General features: G+C 42.5%; 1 protein-coding gene across 1 annotated transcript in view; it reads left to right on the top strand.

Moving 5' to 3' along the window:
- Positions 1–8,169: 8,169 nt before the first annotated feature.
- The window catches only part of LOC121009336 (synaptotagmin-like protein 2), a 140,455-nt gene continuing 128,619 nt past the window's right edge, over positions 8,170–20,005 (top strand). Inside the window, exon 1 of the mRNA XM_040442385.1 lies at positions 8,170–8,269. The gene's annotated coding sequence lies outside the window, so the exon portion shown is untranslated. The remainder of the gene's footprint in view (positions 8,270–20,005) is intronic.

Genomic DNA, 20,005 nt, shown 5'->3' with positions numbered 1-20,005 from the left:
GAAGTCCCTTGAGGTCTCTGCGCAGCGCCAGAGATTCCAGGCTGATCGCAGACGAGCGCCTGCTCCTTCCTACCAGGTCGGAGACCGTGTATGGTTGTCCACCCGCAACCTCAACCTTCGAGTGCCCACTCCCAAGCTGGCGCCTCGCTTTGTTGGTCCCTTCCGAGTGCTTCGCAGGGTAAACCCAGTAGCCTATGCCCTTGCGCTTCCTCCTGGCATGCGGATCTCCAACGTGTTTCATGTCTCCCTGTTGAAGCCACTGGTGTGTAATCGTTTCACTTCCTCGGTTCCTCGGCCTCGTCCGGTCCAAGTGGGCAATCGTGAGGAATATGAGGTGAGCAATATCCTGGACTCACGCCTGGTCCGCGGTCGGTTGCAGTTTTTGGTCCATTGGCGTGGTTATGGTCCAGAGGAGCGTTCCTGGGTTCCCTCCGCAGATGTCCATGCTCCTGCCTTGCTCCGAGCCTTCCACGCACGCTTCCCTCAGAAACCGTTTTGTGCTCCGCGGAGGAGGGGCCCTTGAGGGGGAGGTACTGTCATGGTCTTACCTGCTTGCTGCTCTCCTTCGTTTGACATGTGCTGGCGGCCATCTTGGGTCCTGGGTTTCTTGTAGCCTTCCACCCTGCGGCTCCTCCTTCCCCTGGGAGGAGCTGGATGCCTAGCTCATATATATAGGAGGTCTGTGGCTTCAGTTCCTTGCTTGGTCCTCCTGTGTTCACATGCTTCTAAGACTGCTGCTGCTTCTGGTTCCTGATCCTGGCTTCGTCTGACTACCCTGCTGGTTCCTGATCCTGGCTTCGTCTGACTACCCTGCTGGTTCCTGATCCTGGCTTCGTCTGACTACCCTGCTGGTTCCTGATCCTGGCTTCGTCTGACTACCCTTCTGGTTCCTGACCTCTGGCTTCGCAAAGACTCTGCTTGGTTTCACCATCCGTTTGGACTTTTGCTTTACAGCTTTATTTTCAATAAAGCCTTCTTATTTTCACTTATCTCTTGTTGTACGTCTGGTTCATGGTTCCGTGACAGCAGGGCGCAGAAGGAAAGGAATGCCATACGGTTTTTGGAAGGCAGATTTTAATGGACTGGTTTTTTTGACACCATGTCCCATTTGAAGCCCCCCTGATGCACCCCTAGAATAGAAACTCCATAAAAGTGACCCCATCTAAGAATCTACACCCCTCAAGGTATTCAAAACAGATTTTACAAACGTCGTTAACCCTTTAGTTGTTCCACAAGAGTTATTGGCAAATGGAGATGAAATTTCAGAATTTCTAATTTTTGGCAAATCTTCCATTTTAATCCATTTTTACCAGTAACAAAGCAAGGGTTAACAGCCAAACAAAACTCAATATTTATGGCCCTGATTCTGTAGTTTACAGAAACACCCCATATGTGGCCGTAAACAGCTGTACAGGCACACGGCAGGGCGCAGAAGGAAAGGAATGCATAGGGTTTTTGGAAGGCAGATTTTGCTGGACTGTTTTTTTTGACACCATGTCCCATTTGAAGACCCCCTGATGCACCCCTAGAGAAGAAACTCAAAAAAAGTGGCCACATTTTAGAAACTACAGGATAGGGTGGCAGTATTATTGGTACTAGTTTAGGGTACATATGATTTTTGGTTGCTCTATATTACACTTTTTGTGAGACAAGATAACAAGAAATAGCTGTTTTGGCACCGTTTTTATTTTTTGCTATTTACAACATTCATCTGACAGGTTGGATCATGTGGTATTTTTATAGAGCAGGTTGTCACGGATGCGGCGATACCTAATATGTATACTTTTTTTTATTTATGTAAGTTTCACACAATGATTTCATTTTTGAAGCAAAAAAAATCATGTTTTAGTGTTTCCATAATCTGAGAGCCATAATTTTTTCAGTTTTTTGGCGATTACCTTGGGTAGGGTATGATTTTTGCGGGATTAGATGACGGTTTTATTGGCACTATTTTGGGGTGCGTGTGACTTTTTGATCGCTTGCTATTACACTTTTTGTGATGTAAGGTGACAAAAAATGGTTTATTTTGTATTTTTTATTTTTTTATGTTCATCTGAGGGGTTAGGTCATGTGATATTTTTATAGAGCCAGTCGATACGAACGTGGCGATACCAAATATATATAATTTTTTTTTTATTTATGTAAGTTTTACACAATAACAAAAAAAATGATGTTTTAGTATCACCATATTCTGAGCCATAGTTTTTTTATTTTTTGTTTGATTGTCTCAGGTAGGGGCTCAATTTTTGCGGAATGAGGTGACGGTTAGATTGGTACTATTTTGGTGGGCAAACGCCTTTTTGATCGCTTGCTGTTGTACTTTTTGTGATGTAAGGTGACAAAAAAATTGTTTATTTAGCACAGTTTTTATTTTTTATGGTGTTGATCTGAGGGGTTAGGTCATGTGATATGTTTATAGAGCCGGTCGATACGGACGCGGCGATACCTAATATGTATACTTTACCAATTTTTTTAACTTTATTTGGGGAAAATGAAGTTTTTGTTTATTTTTACTTAAAACTTAAAAAATTTTGGGGGGAAAACTTTATTTTTTCACTTTATTTTTTGTCCCACTTTGGGACTTGAACTTTTGGGGATCTAATCCTTTACTATGCATTCCAATACTTCTGTATTGGAATGCATTGGCTGTATGAGTAATACTGTGTGTATTACTCATACAGCTTCCGGCATGTGAGATCCAGGGGGCTGGATCTCACAGGCACGTCACAGGTAGGCAGCGGCAATGCCTCAGGAAGGCATCGCGCTGCCTTCGATGCCATCGGGTCCCCCCTACAGCCCCATGGGGACCTGATGGCACCACCGCCGCCGCACCAGGTAAAAGCCGCAAACCGCAGGTCTGAATTGACCTGCGGTTTGCGGTGATCGCCGACACGGGGGGGGGGGGGGCATGGGACCCCCCTGCGCATTTAGCCAAGGTGCCTGCTCAATGATTTGAGCAGGCACCGGGTTCCGATTACCGCCCGCCGGGCGGCAGTGATCGGAACTATACATGACGTACCGGTACGTCATGGGTCCTTAAGGACTCGGGAACCATGCCGTACCGGTACATCATGGGTCCCTAAGGGGTTAAAGCTTAACTAAAGAGTTAACTTAAATACTGATAACTTTTGCTAAGAAAATAGAGGTCCTTAGGTGATCAATTAAAACATATGTTTTCTGATTAGGACTAGCTAGTAATAAAATCATGGAGTCTTAGCGACATATTTAAGTACTCCATAGCTTCTTTTAGATAACTGATTATTGGACACTTGTCAGCTTCTTTTATTTATGCCAAAAAAACACTTTCAAGGATAATGGAATCAGAGGATGATGGATTAAAGGTTAAAAATGCATTAGATATTCATTCTCATATGTGTTAGGGTACTTTTACACTAATTCCGGAACACTTCCTGAAATGCCGGATCCAGCATTTTTTCCCATTAAAATGCATTAATGCCGAGTGCAAAATGGATCTGGCATTGCGGTCTGCGCATGCTCAGACTGCGAAAAATGTGAAGAAAAAAAATGCCGGATCCGTTTTTCCGGATGACACTGGAGAGACGGATCCGGCATTTCAATGCATTTGTCATACAGATCAGGATCCTGATCCGTCTGACAAATGCCATCAGTTTGCATACGTTTTGACGGATCTAGGTCCGGATGTGTCCCGGTGCATTGTGGCAAACCCGCGCCAGTAGGAACGCAATTGCAGTCAGTTTTGACTGCGATTGCGTTCCGATGTACAGTTTTATCGCGCAGGTGCAATGTGTTTTGCACGCGCGTGATAAAAAACCGACTGTGGTACCCAGACCCGAACTTCTTTACAGAAGTTCAGGTTTGGGTTAGTTGTAGTGTAGATTGTATTATTCCCCCTTATAACATGGTTATAAGGGAAAATAATAGCATTCTGAATACAGAATGCATAGTACAATAGGGCTGGAGGGGTTAAAAAAAAAAAAATAATAATAATTTAACTCACCTTAATCCACTTGTTCGCGCAGCCGGCATCTCTTCTGTCTTTAACTGTGAGCAATAGGACCTTTGATGACGTCACTGCGTTCATCACATGGTCCATCACATGATCCATCACCATGGTGATGGATTATGTGATGAGCGTAGTGACGTCATCAAAGGTCCTATTGCTCACAGTTAAAGACAGAAGAGATGCCGGCTGCGCGAACAAGTGGATTAAGGTGAGTTAAAAAAATAAAAATAAATTTTTAACCCCTCCAGCCCTATTGTACTATGCATTCTGTATTCAGAATGCTATTATTTTCCCTTATAACCATGTTATAAGGGGAAATAATAATGATCGGGTCCCGATCGTCACCTAGCAACCGTGCGTGAAAATCGCACCGCATCCGCACTTGCTTGCGGATGCTTGCAATTTTCACGCAACCCCATTCATTTTTATGGGGCCTGCGTTACGTGAAAAACGCACAAAGAGGAGCAACGATTTTCACGCAACGCACAAGTGATGCGTGAAAATCACCGCTCGTGTGCACAGCCCCATAGAAATGAATGGGTCAGGATTCAGTGCGGGTGCAATGCGTTCAACTCACGCATTGCATCCGTGCGGAATACTCGCCCGTGTGAAAACTTTTAGCCAATTAACTATCATGAAGTATAAAGAGGTGTAAGTCTTCCTTATTCATATTGATGTTTGGAGGTTGTCACGTAAAAATAATTTTTAACCAGTCAAGAATTAAAGAGGTGTGAATTTTCTTACATAATGTGATCATAGAAATTAATATCAACCTATTAATGATGTAATGTATCAAACACATTGATGTCTATGGACGGCAGTACACTGCAGAAAACTCAAGTTATAATACTAATTATTCCTTTGTTCTCTGGGGTGTAAAAGCGCATGTTTGGGGACATAACTGAACAAAGCACTGCCCTTTTTTCTACTGCTGCTTTACACTTCCATCTACAGCCAGGTCCATAAATATTGGGACATTGACCCAATTCTAAATTTTTTGGCTCTATACACCACCACAATGGATTTGAAATGAAACGAACTAGATGTGCTTTAACTGCAGACTGTCAGCTTTAATGTGAGGTATTTACATCCACATCAGGTGAACGGTGTAGGAATTACAACAGTTTGCCTCCCACTTGTTAAAGGACCAAAAGTAATGGGACATAATATTAATCATAAATCAAACTTTCACTTTTTAATACTTGGTTGCAAATCCTTTGCAGTCAATTACAGCCTGAAGTCTGGAATGCATAGACATCACCAGACGCTGGGTTTCATCCCTGGTGATGCTCTGCCAGGTCTGTACTGCAACTGTCTTCAGTTCCTGCTTGTTCTTGGGGCATTTTCCCTTTAGTTTTGTCTTCAGCAAGTGAAATACATGCTCAATCGGATTCAGGTCAGGTGATTGACTTGGCCATTGCATAACATTCCACTTCTTTCCCTTAAAAAACGCTTTGGTTGCTTTTGCAGTATGCTTTGGGTCACTGTCCATCTGCACTGTGAAGCGCCATCCATTGAGTTCTGAAGCATTTGGCTGAATATGAACAGATAATATTGCCCGAAACACTTCAGAATTCATCCTGCTGCTTTTGTCAGCAGTCACATGATCAATAAATACAAGAGAACCAGTTCCATTGGCAGCATACATGCCCACGCCATGACACTACCACCACCATGCTTCACTGATGAGGTGGTATGCTTAGGATCATGAGCAGTTCCTTTCCTTCTCCATACTTTTCTCTTCCCATCACTATGGTACAAGTTGATCTTGGTCTCATCTGTCCATAGGATGTTGTTCCAGAACTGTGAAGGATTTTTTTAGATGTCGTTTGGCAAACTCTAATCGGGCCTTCCTGTTTTTGAGGCTCACCAATGGTTTACATCTTGTGGTGAACCCTCTGTATTCACTCTGGTGAAGTCTTCTCTTGATTGTTGACTTTGACACACATACACCTACCTCCTGGAGAGTGTTCTTGATCTGGCCAACTGTTGTGAAGGGCGTTTTCTTCACCAGGGAAATAATTCTTCGGTCATCCACCACAGTTAATTTCCGTGGTCTTCCGGGTCTTTTGGTGTTGCTGGGCTCACCGGCGGGTTCCTTCTTTTTAAGAATGTTCCAAACAGTTGTTTTGGCCATGCCTAATGTTTTTGCTATCTCTCTGATGGGTTTGTTTTGTTTTTTCAGCCTAATGATGGCTTGCTTTACTGATAGTGACATCTCTTTGGATCTCATCTTGACAGTTGTCAGCTACAGATTCCAAATGCAAATAGCACACTTGAAATGAACTCTGGACCTTTTATCTGCTCATTATAATTGGGATAATGAGGGAATAACACACACCTGGCCATGGAACAGCTGAGAAGCCAATTGTCCCATTACTTTTGTTCCTTTAACAAGTGGGAGGCACATATGCAAACTGTTGTAATTCCTACACCGTTCACCTGATTTGGATGTAAATACCCTCAAATTAAAGCTGACAGTCTGCAGTTAAAGCACATCTTGTTTGTTTCATTTCAAATCCATTGTGGTGGTGTATAGAACCAAAAATGTTAGAATTGTGTAGATGTCCCAATATTTATGGACCTGACTGTATCATGTCATATTCTGACTGACTTTTTGATTTATTTCAACGCTGTCTTGTTGGCTGGATCCGTTATGCTGCCCATAGACTTCTATTATGATAGAGTGCAAAACAGAATGTCTCTTAAAGGGGTATTCCGGTAAAGTAACTTAATTTTTTTTTTAAATTGCATTTAGGCTGCAAGCTGTGACCCAACCAGAACTCAGGGGCGTAGCTAAAGGCTCATGAGCCCTGGTTCAAGAGTTCAGCTTGGGTCCCCCTTCCGTCAGTGCTTAGTGGCCAGGGACAGGGAAGAACATAGCCTTCACACTGCCTGAGGCAAAAATTGAAATGGCACCCCCATGCCAATTTCTTGACCTAACTCCTTCCTTCCAGCCAGAGGTGTAACTTGACAAGTATGCACTTTCCATAATACCAGTGTCTTCTTATGTGGCACAAGGGTCTTTGGGCCCTCTCAGTCTCTTGAGCCCGGTAGCGACTGCTACCTCTGCACCCCCTATAGCTACGCCCCTGCCAGAACCCATACCTTTACATATAACCAGAGTTTAAATTTACCTTGCAATCTATTTGTCTAGCTCCTATGTGAGCATGCATCACACTTAGGCCCCTTTCACACAAGCGTGACGGATTAGGTCCGGATGCGTTCAGGATGCGTTCAGTGAAACTCGCACTATTTTGCAAGCAAGTTCAGTCAGTTTTGTCTGCGATTGCGTTCAGTTGTTTCCGCGCAGGTGCAATGCGTTTTGATGCGTTTTTCACGCGCGTGATAAAAAACGGAAGGTTTACAAACAACATCTCTTAGCAACCATCACTGAAAAATGCATCGCACCCGCACATGCTTGCGGATGCAATGCGTTTTTCACGCACCCCCATTCACTTCTATGGGCTGTTTCACACGAGCGGATGCCGTGCGTGGCATCCGCTCCGTCAAAGAGTGCCAAGACCCGATGCAGACTGCAGAAGCACGGAGCATTAACATGACTGATAATGCTCCGTGCCTCTCTGTGATCTCTTTACTACGAAATCACAGTGACAACTGTGATTTCGTAGTAAAGAAGTCACAGAGAGGCACGGAGCATTATCAGTCATGTTAATGCTCCGTGCCTCTGCAGTCTGCATCGGGTCTAGGCACTCTTTGACGGAGCGGATGCCACGCACGGCATCCGCTCGTGTGAAACAGCCCTATGGGGCCAGGGCTGCGTGAAAAACGCAGAATATAGAACATGGTGCGATTTTCACACAATGCAGAACTGATGCGTAAAAAACAACGCTCATGTACACAGATCCATTGAAATGAATGGGTCAGGATTCAGTGCGGGTGCTATGCGTTCACGTCACGCATTGCACCCGCGCGGTAAACTCGCTCGTGTGAAAGGGGCCTTAGAGTATCATGGCGCCTGATCTTCCCTCACAAAACTTCAAAGACTACAATTCCCACAATCCCTAGCTTTCCTGCTGTGAGTGTCGATGTTTATTGATTGGCTGTCTGATATACAGTGCAGTCACGCCCCCTCTACTAAGTAATCACTAGCACAGTAACACGCCCTTTGTTTCACAAGACATTTAGCTAGAGAATTGATAGCAACACACTGAGCATGCTCGACCTAACTAACGCTCAGAACTACAGATCGATGCCATGGTGATTTATGAGGAAACACAGTGGGTAGAAGAGGAGGAAATCTACTTTTATAACTACTGAACGGTAAATATGTCAAATTATATTAGGTAATTATTGATGATGAATTAGTCTAAAACATAAGTTATATTTATGGTAACCGGAATACCCCTTTAAAGGCTTCCGTGGTGCATTCCGTCATAGAATTCCGTTATAACAGAATCCATAACAGAAATGCCACAGAACGTGAACCCGAACTTGAAAACATCAAGTTGGATCATCCCTATTTATATTCAATATGAATCTTCATGTAGAAGACATATACAGTACATGATAGAAGTAAACGATTAATTGAATAGCAAAATCTTTAAAAAAAATGTCTTTGTCTTTTATACGGTCACATGGAACAACACTGCATTAGCAACCTGGTAGACAACTATTATCTGTTGTCAAGGAATGAGTAATGTCTGCTTGTTTCACAAGGAATGTTTGCAGCATGAGTGATCAGGTTAATCTTTAGCTCACCAAGGTGAGAGCCTGTAAATTTAGGTGACATTTTAGAAAACATGAAGGCCTGTGTAACTATTTAAGATAATATGTCAGCATCTTACGTTGCCCTCTGTTTCCCAGCGCTGAATAACAGGATCCTTGTTCACAGGAGTTTGGTTTTGTTAATTATTTTCCAACCAGAATCTGTTATCAAAGGTGTACTGTATGAATGTGTCAGACGCAGCAAGAAATATGGTTAGAATTTAGCAGAGGAAAAGCATAACTCAGTTTTGGTATGTATCAAAGGTATTCCATCTCTCTTTACTACAACTATAAATGAAAAAGAGTGCCAATAGAAGAAACTGTGGATACATTTGTGAAAAGTATAAAATTATTAATGCTGTGTACAGTATAGCGCAGTATTCTGCCTCCCAGAATCTTTCCACAATATTTCCACAATAAACAGCTAAGTGATAACAATGCCCTGTCCTTCAAGCCACACATCCAAACCTTTACCACAACTTGCTGCTTCAACTCAAGAACATCTCTTGTATTTGCTCCTTCCTCACCACTAAGTCAACTAAAAGTGCATGCCCTTGTCATCTCCCGCATGGAGTACTGTTACATCCTTTTCTGTAGCCTCCCTTCTAGCACTCTCGCTCCCCTCCAATCTATCCTCAACTCTTCTGCCCAGTTAATCTACCTCTCCTCTTGTTTTTCCTCTGCCAGTCCCTTCACTGGCTCCCCATTGCCCAGCGAAAACAATTTCATATAAGGCCGTCCACAATATGTCCCCTCTGTAAATCTCTGACCTGCTTTCCTGATACATCCCCACACACCTAATCTCCGATCCTCACAGGACCTCCTCCTCTGCAGTGGGATGATTGCTCAGCTGCTCTATTCCTATGTGTTCTGACTAATGGAGCGTCGAGCCATGACCTATCAGGCTCTGATCCTGAAACTCAGTGCTCTATTTAAAACCCTTCTTGGCCAAATACCAGTGCCAATGATAGTCTCTGACTCACTAGCTCTGTTCCTGATTCCTCAGCTTGTTGGATTACTTGTTCCTTTGACCCAGGCTTGTCTTCTGACCCCTCCCTGTCTCTCGTTTTGGTACTGCATTGTCCATCTGGTTCTGATCTTGACTTGTCTTCTGACCACTCTCTGTCTCTGGTTTGGTATAGCATAGCCTGTCTGGTTCTGAACCATTTACGTATGACCCTGTTTTTGTGTTGTTTTGTCTCTTGATGTTTGTCTCTGCACCTTAGTAGTATAGGGTTGTACTGCAAGTAGGTAGGAAAAGTGGGCTGCATTCTAGGTCAGGGCTCACTGTCCATGTCTGTCCCTACCTACAGGCATAATATAACCAGACAATGTGAAGAAGCAGACTCTCAGATATAAAGGAGAGGTGTACCTAAAAGTTAGGGGTCTGTAGCACCTCTTGGTTGCCATTACTGCTCCACTACCTCTAACCCTTTCCCAGAATATGTAAATAATTGTGGAACAGGCATTCTATCACCTGGATTTTTTTTAAAAAACATATCACTTGTGTAGGACGTGTACAGGCTGGCTGTATTCCCACAGGCACCTCCCAACTGGGGCTGTGTGTGTGGGACTAGAGACAGCAAGCTGGGTCCACACAGACGCACTAAACATCATTACATAAAAACATCAATACATAAAAGAAAAATACACAAAATTAAAAGTGCTTAAATACAAGATGCGGAATCCTAAAAAGGGTAGATCATCGGTTCCGAGAGCCCGTCAAACCATAAGATATTAAAACATGGGTCCAGAAATTATGGATGGTAAATATACAGTTGCAAGAAAAAGTATGTGAACCCTTTGGAATTATATGGATTTCTGCACAAATTGGTCATAAAATGTGATCTGATCTTCATCTAAGTCACAACAATAGACAATCACAGTCTGCTTAAACTAATAACACACAAAGAATTAAATGTTACCATGTTTTTATTGAACACACCATGTAAACATTCACAGTGCAGGTGGAAAAAGTATGTGAATCCTTGGATTTAATAACTGGTTGAACCTCCTTTGGCAGCAATAACTTCAACAAAACGTTTCCTGTAGTTGCAGATCAGATGAGCACAACGGTCAGGAGTAATTCTTGACCATTCCTCTTTACAGAACTATTTCAGTTCAGCAATATTCTTGGGATGTCTGGTGTGAATCGCTTTCTTGAGGTCATGCTACAGCATCTCAATCGGGTTGAGGTCAGGACTATGACTGGGCCACTCCAGAAGGCGTATTTTCTTCTGTTTAAGCCATTCTGTTGTTGATTTACTTATATTCTTTGGGTCGTTGTCCTGTTGCAACACCCATCTTCTGTTGAGCTTCAGCTGGTGGACAGATGGCCTTAAGTTCTCCTGCAAAATGTCTTGATAAACTTGGGAATTCATTTTTCCTTCCATGATAGTAATCCGTCCAGGCCCTGACGCAGCAAAGCAGCCCCAAACCATGATGCCCCCACGACCATACTTTACAGTTGGGATGAGGTTTTGATGTTGGTGTGCTGTGCCTCTTTTTCTCCACACATAGTGCTGTGTGTTTCTTCCAAACAACTCAACTTTGGTTTCATCTGTCCACAGTATATTTTGCCAGTACTGCTGTGGAACATCCAGGTTCTCTTGTGCAAACTGTAAACGTGCAGCAATGTTTTTTTTGAACAGCAGTGGCTTCCTCTGTGGAATCCTCCCATGAAATCAATATTTGTTTAGTGTTTCACGTATCGTAGATTCGCTAACAGGGATGTTAGCGTATGCCAGAAACTTTTGTAAGTCTTTAGCTGACACCCTAGGATTCTTCTTTACCTCATTGAGCAGTCTGCGCTGTGCTCTTGCAGTCATCTTTACAGGATGGCCGCTCCTAGGGAGAGTAGCAGCAGTGCTGAACTTTCTCCATTTATAGACAATTTGTCTTACAGTGGACTGATGAACAGCAAGGCTTTTAGAGATACTTTTATAACCCTTTCCAGCTTTATGCAAGTCAACAATTCTTAATCGTAGGTCTTCTGAGAGCTCTTTTGTGCGAGGCATCATTCACATCAGGCAATGTTTCTTGTGAAAAGCAAACCCAGAACTAGTGTGTGTTTTTTATAGGGCAGTAAAGGAAGAGAGAGAGTTTGAGGGTCAGACAGATCTGATGGAAAGGATTCCACTGGATCTGAAAAACTTGAGGCGCCAAGGGTTTGTAGGAGTGGAGTGGAGAAAACGGAGTGGTAAAGGCTGCTCAGGGTTTACCAGGCAGACTAGAGTGTCTGCCTGTATGGAATATGGGAGTGTACCGAACTAGCGGGACTGGTGGGTGTTGATAACACCTCAATCTCGCCTGTTACTGAAAACCCTTATTGAGCGCCAATAGTGGTAGGTCAGTGGGGAGATGTTTTCGAGTAGTGTGGGTTTTAAATACAATAAAAGTTCTAAAAAGTGTAACAAGATATATATAAATATATTAAAAAATAATAGTAGAATATATATATATATATATATATATATATAAAGAGAATGATAGAAACAATTTAGAAATGGATGAGCATAAGTACACTACATTGGGTCTCAAGTGCCTAAGAGACCGTTGTCTGTAGTGTCATACACATCAAGGTGTAGTGTAATGAGGCGAATGAGTTGTAACAAATAAGTAAAATACGTTTAAAAGGATACAAGTATGATAAAATAAAAATACTGAAGTATCGTATACTTATTTACTCACTTCACGAGGGGGGTGGTTTACTAGGATAAGCATAATACACCTGTAAACCAACCCCCCCCCAGCCTGGATCGCTTCTAGAATCTTACAAGATGAAGGCAGCCAATCACACGGGTGCTTCTGTTCACTTGTCTTTATTGGAATATATGTATAAATCCGGCTCAACGTGTTTCGGGACAGGCACGCCCCTTCGTCAGGAGAAATATTTCATTCATGTGGTGGCAGGGTATTTATACCCTTTGTTTGTAGTTAAAATGGCGCCAAATTAACAAAAGGGTGCCAAAACCAAGGAGGGACCGCCCAGAAGATGGAAAAAGACCGCCAAACCCATTTTTCCCGGCTGGCCGGAAGCGGAAGTGTCCGGCCGTGATGTTGCGCATGACCAGAAGTCGATGCGTGTCAAGCTGGAACGCATCGCGGCATCCGGCGGTGTTTGTTTCCGGAGTGGCTACGCAGCCTGTGCGCAGGTCCGGAAGTGGGCTTTCGTGGTGTAGCGTTCCAAGCTGGAATGCAAAGTGTTCTTCCGGCTGGTGCGATTTCTCTTATTGTTTTATCTTGGATATCTTTGTGATGATCGCGGTTATGTTTGTTCGGAGGCATAAATGGGCCATATAAAAGCGTCTTTGTGGTAGTCTTTTTGATAAAAACTTCATCATTATGTCAATTCATTGTTTTGTGTGGGACATAAAAACTAGATATTGGGATGTATTTGATAAACATCATAGGGGTGTCTGACCATTGATATGCATGAATTAAGTATAAAATAGGATAATCAATATGAGGGTTATAAATTATACATCAATATCAGGTTATACATGAATTGGGTATTAGATGCAGTAATACATATGAGGATTGGGGTATATATAATCCATGTATACATATAAAATATAAAGAATAAAAAATGAGAAATGAGATCTAAAATTGGAAGTAGTGATAAGGGTGTGTAAAGACAGTACATTATAAGAGATAAAATCCATGAAAAAATGTATTAATGGTATGGGGCTGGATCTATTTATTTGTATCGCTATTTATTTATATCGCTATCCGCTTTTCTGTTGTTCCTATCTATCTTCTTTTGGGTAGCTTTTTGGATGTAGGTGTAAATGGAGATATGGTGTGGTGATGATGGGTAAAGGGATATAAACAGAATACGTAAAATAAGAAGATCTGATGATATGGGGCTGGATCAATTTCTTGGTATTGCTATTGGCTTTTCTGTTTTAAATTTTTCGTATTTCGGGTATCTTTGGATGTATGGGGTTTTATGATTTATGGAAATGGGGCCTTTTTTTTTAATGAGGGTATAAATGAGGATGTGGTGTGATAGGTATAGGTATGAGAGTGTGTAATTATAAAGATTTGGCATGGGGTCCGGACTTCTAGTAGGGGTATTATGGGAGGATGTACAGTGGGATTGGGACCTCTTGTGATGTCCTATACTTGTAGTCCCGGTTCTTTTAGTCTTTTTGGACATCGTGACCTTGTCGTTTTTGGTTTGGTGCATGTATCTGAAGTTATAACGATTGGGTGGGTCAGTGAGACGATGTTGGTTTGTTTGCAAATTAGTTTATTTCTGAATATATGTATAAGGACTTTAATACGGTCTTGTACGGAGGGTCGGTGGGGGGGGGGGGGGTTAGGGGGCGGAAGGGAATGACGGAAGTGGTCGTTTCTTATTGAGATCTGGATTTTTCTTGTGACTGCAGTGGTAATTAGTAGTTGGCGTGTTCTAGTGTTTCATTTAGACCGAACAGGGTGAGGGTATTGAGCTTGAAAATCCAGAACATTTCCTTCCTACAGAGTTGTTGGAAGGAAGGGGCTTGTTCCAATGGGATCACTTTAAGATCTAGGGGATTGCCCTCATGTAGCAATGAGAAGTGCCGCGATACACTGTGTTAGAATTTTTCTTTTTATGTTTGATCTGTGTTCGTTCATCCGCTCTCTCAGGGTTTGGGTGGTGCGGCCTACATAGTAGATGTTACAGGGGCATTGGAGTAGATAAATAATATTTCTACTTGCACGTCATTTGTTGTTGAAATGATAGTTTCCCTATGGGGTGTGGAATATCGATTTCTCTTTCTGCTGTTTTTATCATTCGGCAACATTTGCATTTTTTTTGTGCCACATTTGGAGGATCCCTTGAATTCTAGTGTTTTTTTTGTCTATATGTTCAGTAGTTTTCGGGGTATGTTTCTTTGGGCATGATGGGGCCAAAATGTTTTTTAGGGTTTTTGCTCTTCGGAAGGTGAGTCTCTGCGTTTTTGGTATTTCCCTACCTAATATGGGGTCTTTTAGTAGTACAGACCAGTGTTTGGTTAGAATATGTCTGATTGTTTGGTGATTCTGATTGTATCTTGTTATTAAGCCTGGTCTAAAGGGAGTTTCTTTTATGTCTTTTGGTCTGGGTTGAAGGCTTTGTTTCTGGTCTATTTGAGAGATTTTCTTTTTTGAATTCTTGATGAGCTGCGGGGGATAGCCTTTTTCTAGGAATCTTTGGCTCAGGGTCTCTATTTGTGTTTTCATGGTGTCTGTATTTGTGCAGTTGCATCTTATTCTTTCATCTGGCTAAAGGGTATGTTAGTTTTCCATTTGTGGTTGTGGCAACTGTTGAAGTCTAAAAAGCTGTTGGCGTCTACATTTTTGAAATGTGTGCTGGTGGAGATAATGTTGTCTTTGCTGTTGAGATGGAGGTCTAGGAAAACTGCATTTGTTGGGTCAGATTCTAATGTGAAATTTATGTTCCAATCATTCTTGTTGAGAGTGTCTACAAATGTTCTAAGGTCCTCATTGTTTCCCTGCCAAATGAAGATGATATCATCGATATATCTTTTGTAAAATTTGATGTTGGGGTGTTTTAGTAGGCCATGTAGGTCCTCGAAAGCACCCATGAACAAGTTTGCATAAGAAGGTGCAAATTTGGTGCCCATTGCTGTTCCTTTGGTTTGGATGTAGAATTTCTCTTTATAGGTGAAATAATTGTGGCATAGGATGAATTCTATAGATCTGAGGATGAATTCTTTTTGGACGGGTGTCATGACGGTGTCGGTGTCTAAAAATGTATTTGTGGCTTTGAGGCCTAATGAATGTATAATGTTGCTATATAGTGATGTTACATCTAGCGTGGCCCAGATGTAGTCATCTTGCCACGTGACCTCATCTAGGCTCTGGATGAGGTGTGCTGAGTCTTTTAGGTGAGATGGGAGGGTGATCACGTATCTTTGGAGGATGCCGTCAATGTATTCTGAAAGGTTAGAGAGTCTATGCCTGAAATTATAGGTCTACCGGGGGGATTTAGTAGGGATTTATGTATTTTGGGGAGGTAGTAGAATCGTGCAATGGCTGGATGGGTTTAGATATTTTTGTTCTTTTTTGTCTAGAATTCCTTGGGATGATCCATGATCTATCAGATCATGTAGTTGAGTTTTGTAGTTTTTGGTGGGATCTTCTGTGAGAGGTCTATAGTAGTTTGTGTCTGACAGAATTCTTTGGGCCTCTTTTTCGTATTGATCAGTGTTAAGGACAACTATTCCTCCTCCTTTGTCTGCATTTTTTATAATAATGTTAGGGTTGTTTTTTAGGCTTTTTAGGGCTTTTTTCTGATTGGTGTTCAGATTATCTAATTTGAGTTTGTGGGGTGTTGATTTGGATTTGTTTGGTTTGGTTGTTCCAATGTCTTTTGCTAGTGGACCTTTTGTTGAGGGGAATGCTTGTTTGAGGTCATCTAGAACCATATTGTAGTAGCTTTCTAGGTGCGGGCCTCAGCTTTCTAGGGGATAGTAGGAGGATTTGTTTTTTAATGGGGGTTTTATGGTAATAGTAGGTTCCGGGATGTATGTCTCGTCGTGGGCTGGAGTTGGTGCCGATGAGGTGGAAGCTATTGCATCGTCTGTTCCATTGGTGTTGGAACTTTTAGTTATATTTGCCCCAGAGTTTTTAATACAGAAGTGGCGCTGGAGGGTTAGTCTCCTGATAAACTAATTTAAGTCTACAAATAGCTCAAATAGGTCTGGTTTCTTGGTGGGGCAGAAAGAGAGACCCTTGCTGAGTAGTTGGACCTCTGTTTCTTTTAGGCTGTATCCGGATAGATTGAAGATACCTTTTTCTTTTAGTCAAATTCTGATTTTATGATAATTGGGTTTTCGGTTTGTGTTTTTTGTTTGTTGGTAGACTGTTTCCTACCACCTCTACATCCTCTGTAGCGGGGTTTGGTCTTTTTTTGAGGTTCGGGATAGGGCTGCAGAAGTTGGTGATTTTTAGAGGTTCCTGTAGTTTTGGTGAGCTGGGGTGGGAAGGGCCTGGTGTGGAGATGAGTGTGTTTAGGATTTGTGTGCTGGATAAGTTTAGGCGGGGTGGGGGTATTGAGAGGGATGGTGAGGCCCCCCGTGGTCCTGTCTTGTTGAGCGTAGATAGCTTCTCTAGGAGAGGACTTTCTGTTAGAATGGGGGGTAAGTCTAAAAAATGCTGGTCTGGACTTGGATAGGATGAGCTGACTGAGTGGGTGGTGATATTGAGTGGGGATAGGGGATGGAGTAAGTCTTGATTCGTATCCGTTTCTGGTTCAGCCTCACTAGGGTTGTGGAGAGGAAATTGATGGGCGGGCGGTGAGACACATACGGGTATGTATTTGGCCTGCATAGCTCCAGGTGTGTGATGCGGCAGGGTGTTTGATCCATGTTTGTTGGTTGCTTGGGGTGTGGTGTAGATGGATATGTCTGGGTCGCATTCGTGTGTTGGGGTTAGGCCGGTTAAGAGATTAGTGATGTGGAGGTTTTTTGGTTCTCTCCTGTTTGCGGGGAAGGGAATGGTCTGCAGTCTTTTGGGCAGATTTGGTGGGGGGTTGTATCCATTAGACTTGTTATTGTGTATTGTTATATCTTTTCTCTCTTGTCTGCTTACTGCCTCAGCATAGGTTTTGGGCTTCCCCGCTTTTTCTGTATTACTATTGTGTCTAAACGGTTTGGGGTCTTTTCTGATATTCAAGGGGAAGGTTAGTTGAGGCTCCTCTGCAGGGTTTTCTTTCCCAGGTTCTTACTAAATTGTTGCTGTAGTCCCTAAGGTCTCTAAGGAGTTTAGTGCATTTAGATCGTACTTGATTATATTCATATATCCTTAAGTGTTCTTTTAGATCGTTTAGGGGTGGACTTGTTTTGGTAGTGGCTCTGTTTTTTTTGAGGTGGTAGTCGAGATTATGGGCAAGGTTTATACTATTATACTAGTGTTCCTATGTTTGACTATAAGGATCTTCATAAGGGACGGGGAACAGTTATCACTGATGTATAACCAGTCTGTGTTGAAAGCTTGATCGTTGGGAAATGTAAGTTTAAGTGATAGTCTTAATCCTCTGGGGATGAGGTCTAGGGCCAGGTATACTTTAAGAAAAAAGTGATCTATTTCATTATGAATAAAGTTTTTTGCATCGTTGAGAATAGTGTTATGAGAGTGATTGTCCATTTATGACTCCGAACAAACATGACCGCGATCATCACAAAGATATCCAAGAGAAAACAACAAGGAAAATCGCACCAGCAGGAAGAACACTTTGCGTTCCAGCTTGGAACGCTACACCACGAAAGCCCACTTCCGGACCTGTGCACAGCCACGCCTCGCAGCCACTCCGGAAACAAACACCGCTGGATGCCGCGATGCATTCCAGCTTGACACGCATCGACTTCCGGTCATGCGCAACATCACGGCCGGACACTTCTGCTTCCGGCCATCCGGGAAAAACGGGTTTGGCAGTCTTTTCCCATCTTCTGGGAGGTCCCTCCTTGTTTTGGCGCCCATTTGTTAATTTGGCGCCATTTTAACTACAAACAAAGGGTATAAATACCCTGCCAACACATGAATGAAATATTGCTCCTGATGAAGGGACGTGCCTGTCCCGAAATGCGTTGAGACGGATTTATACATATATTCCAATAAAGACAAGTGAACAGAAGCACCCGTGTGATTGGCTGCCTTCATCTTGTAAGATACTAGAAGCGATCCAGGCTGGGGGGGTTGTTTGGTTTACAAGTGTATTATGCTTATCCTAGTAAACCACCCCCCTCGTGAAGTGAGTAAATAAGTATACGATACTTTAGTATTTTTATTTTATTATACTTGTATACTTTTAAACGGATTTTACTATTTGTTACAACTCATTCGCCTCATTACACTACACCTTGACGTCTTGACGTGTATGATACTACAGACAACGGTCTCTTAGGCACTTGAGACCCAATGTAGTGTACTTATGCTCATCCATTTCTAAATTGTTCCTATCATTCTCTTTATATATATACACTCACCTAAAGAATTATTAGGAACACCATACTAATACGGTGTTGGACCCCCTTTTGCCTTCAAAACTGCCTTAATTCTACGTGGCATTGATTCAACAAGGTGCTGATAGCATTCTTTAGAAATGTTGGCCCATATTGATAGGATAACATCTTGCAGTTGGTGGAGATTTGAGGGATGAACATCCAGGGCACGAAGCTCCCGTTCCACCACATCCCAAAGATGCTCTATTGGGTTGAGATCTGGTGACTGTGGGGGCCATTTTAGTACAGTGAACTCATTGTCATGTTCAAGAAACCAATTTGAAATGATTTGAGCTTTGTGACATGGTGCATTATCCTGCTGGAAGTAGCCATCAGAGGATGGATACATGTTCTCCTTCTGTTTACGCCAAATTCGGACTCTACCATTTGAATGTCTCAACAGAAATCGAGACTCATCAGACCAGGCAACATTTTTCCAGTCTTCAACAGTCGAATTTTGGGGAGCTCGTGCAAATTGTAGCCTCTTTTTCCTATTTGTAGTGGAGATGAGTGGTACCCGGTGGGGTCTTCTGCTGTTGTAGCCCATCCGCCTCAAGGTTGTGCGTGTTGTGGCTTCACAAATGCTTTGCTGCATACCTCGGTTGTAACGAGTGGTTATTTCAGTCAACGTTGCTCTTCTATCAGCTTGAATCAGTCGGCCCATTCTCCTCTGACCTCTAGCATCCACAAGGCATTTTTGCCAACAGGACTGCCGCATACTGGATGTTTTTCCCTTTTCACACCATTCTTTGTAAACCCTAGAAATGGTTGTGCGTGAAAATCCCAGTAACTGAGCAGATTGTGAAATACTCAGACCGGCCCGTCTGGCACCAACAACCATGCCACGCTCAAAATTGCTTAAATCACCTTTCTTTCCCATTCTGACATTCAGTTTGGAGTTCAGGAGATTGTCTTGACCAGGACCACCCTCCTAAATGCATTGAAGCAACTGCCATGTGATTGGTTGACTAGATAATTGCATTAATGAGAAATAGAACAGGTGTTCCTAATAATTCTTTAGGTGAGTGTATATATATATATATATATTTTTTTTATACTATTATTTTTTTATATATTTATATATATGTTGTTACACTTTTTAGAACTTTTATTGTATTTGAAACCCACACTACTCGAAAACATCTCCCCACTGACCTACCACTATTGGCGCTCAATAAGGGTTTTCAGTAACAGGTGAGATTGAGGTGTTATCAACACCCTCCAGTCCCCCTAGTTTGGTACACTCTTTTATAGGGCAGGGCAGCTGTAACCAACACCTCCAATCTCATCTCATTGATTG

This window comes from Bufo bufo, chromosome 8 (assembly GCF_905171765.1).
Source record: "Bufo bufo chromosome 8, aBufBuf1.1, whole genome shotgun sequence".
NCBI lineage: Eukaryota > Metazoa > Chordata > Amphibia > Anura > Bufonidae > Bufo > Bufo bufo.
This window is presented reverse-complemented; position numbering and strand designations above follow the sequence as displayed.